This window comes from Mustela putorius, unplaced genomic scaffold (genome assembly GCF_011764305.1).
Source record: "Mustela putorius furo isolate JIRA1106 unplaced genomic scaffold, ASM1176430v1.1 tig00537290_pilon_pilon_pilon, whole genome shotgun sequence".
NCBI classification, from domain to species: domain Eukaryota; kingdom Metazoa; phylum Chordata; class Mammalia; order Carnivora; family Mustelidae; genus Mustela; species Mustela putorius.
In genome coordinates this window covers 267,296-269,790 of record NW_025422428.1, presented here as the reverse complement: position 1 = coordinate 269,790, position 2,495 = coordinate 267,296, and positions in this window count along the sequence as shown.

Below are 2,495 nucleotides of genomic sequence, written 5' to 3'. Positions count from 1 at the left end.
CATTCGGGAAACTACAGCAATTTCCTGACAACCGACAGCTGATCTCACAGCATCACCTGGGGATGGAGGCTGAGCCGTGGGGTTTACACTGGGGCTGGGATGGTTTGTATACTATGCCGAGGAGGTGAGGTACTACACTGAAGGGCACAGGGTGCTAAAGGAGGATTTCAAATATCAGAATCGTAACCATAATAGAGTATTTAATTGCATCCTAGCTTTCATCAGTTAAGATGCACTATTGTTTATGTTCGACTAAGAAAGAGAAATGCTGTCAGTTAAACTAAGAAGTGTCCTCAAGTGCAAGGTGACTGCCACCTTAAGAGATATTAAAATGGGGGGGGGGAGGACAAAGAATATTTTAATCAAAAGAGAAGGTCAAAATGACAAAGTTCCAGATTCAGAGTAAACATATGGGATTAAAAAATAAAAAATAAAAAAAAGATTTTTTTTTTGAAATTGATGAATTTCCAGATCCTAAGTCATGTTTGGTGGGGTGAGGTTCAGAGCTGACGACTAAAGAAAGAATTCTTAAGACATGTTTGGTGCAAAATGGTGGTTTATTAAAGCACGGGGACAGAACCCATGGGCAGGAAGAGCTGCTGCCCTGGGCATGTGAGGAGTGGCTGGTTATATACACAGGAGTTGGGTAGGTGAGGACAAAAGGTTGTTCAGAAGGGCTATTGGGATAAAGAAGACTGTCAGGATATGGAAGGCCTGGTTACTATCAAGCCAAGGCCACTTTCCCTCTAATGAGGCACTAACATAAACTCAATTAGGAGTCTCCTGGTGGAATGTTACATTCCTGCTATCAAACGTCCTTGTTAGTGAGATTTAGGTCTTAAAAGAAATTTAACTTTATTTACTTTTCCTTCTACCTGCATCTCCTTCGGTTTTTTTATGGAGGGGAGGGTGACATTAGGGCTTGAGGAAATGAGTTATGTATCTTTGGAAATTGGGCTATTGATAAGGCAACTTCTTTGTTGTAAATGTCAAGGACATTTGTAAACCAAGAGAGACTCCTGCCTTGCAGGACTGTGATCTCTGCAAGATAACCATTTGCTCTTCTTTTAGGGTAGTCAGGAGTGCCTGTGAAATGTGACACATATTACCAAGGGGAATGGGTGGAGAAGGGGTGCAAGGCGCCAGCCCCTGCTCGGTTCTCAGCCAGCCTCCTGCTCCCTCATCAAAAGGACTTTTTTTTAAAGGACTTTAAAGAAAAGTCCTTTTTAAGAGACAGCTGGCTTCTTAAACCAAAAGTACAACTCACTGAGAGAATCGCTGCATTATTTATTGGGGTAGAAAGGACCTGGAATGTAGAAAGACCCATTCTGCAGAGGAAAAAATAGAATCACTAGCAGGCCTCATGCCTTGCACAGCCAGTGGCTAGAATCCCTGACTCATGAGACCCTGTGCTAGAAGGCCGCTAGAAACATCTCAACTATGTTAGTCTATCTTGGAAACCAACAAGTGTTTGCCCAGTTAAGAGCACGGTAACAATCAGTCACGTTATGCTATAATGACTGTCGATATCTTTAAATCCTTGTCAAGTTCCTTTTTGAGTAACCCTCACCCCACCCTTAGAGAAATTTATCTGTGGTTCACCTCTTTGAAATACCTCATTGTTGTTCCAAATTTACCATAACCCCCCCCCAAAAAAACCTTTTATTAACAAAGTGTTCAGAAGGGGGCGCCACTGTAAACAATGAGAGTTTTCGCTGCCAGGACAACTTTGTTGCAGAAACAGCTGAAAGCAATCAGGTCAGACAGAGCCAAGGGCTGGAGGGATTTTTAAAATTACAAAAACCAAACCAAATCAATCCAAAACAAAAATCATAACCAATGGCCAAGGTTTCAAGTTTGCTACTAAAGGTATGACATTCTCCTAAGACATGCGTGTGACTTGATCAATATATTTATATATTTATATTTGAAGAAGAAGGAACTATTTGATGCAGCAAATCCACGTTGATTAAAAATTACCAGATATGGGGCTGCTGGGTGGCTCAGTGGTTTAGGCCTCTGCCTTCTGCTCAGGTCATGATTTCAGGGTCCTGGGATGGAGCCCCAAATCAGGCTCTCTGCACAGCGGGGAGCCTGTTTCCCCCTACTCTCTGCCTGCCTCTCTAGCTACTTGTGATCTGTCAAATGGGTAAATAAGATCTTTAAAAAAAGAATTACTAGGAGTGAAATACATTGAGGGTATGGGAAGGAAAATGATTTCACCTGATCCGACTAGGAAGTAGTTGAAGCCTGAATTAAAGTAATAAAAAGAGTAAAGATCTGGGGAATGTATGGGGAAAAAATCCCTAGAAAAACAGCAATAATAACTGGCTGTTCCTTATTGATCCAGATCCTGCCGTAGGCAAAGAAGAGCTGGTTTTAGCCAGAGGATGATCTCCGTTTGTCTTCATGATCTGGCATTTCTTGCAAGCCAGGCATGGGGCTCTGCACTAGAGCTGCAAATGCTGGTGGGCCTTCACTGTCACTTTTCTCTT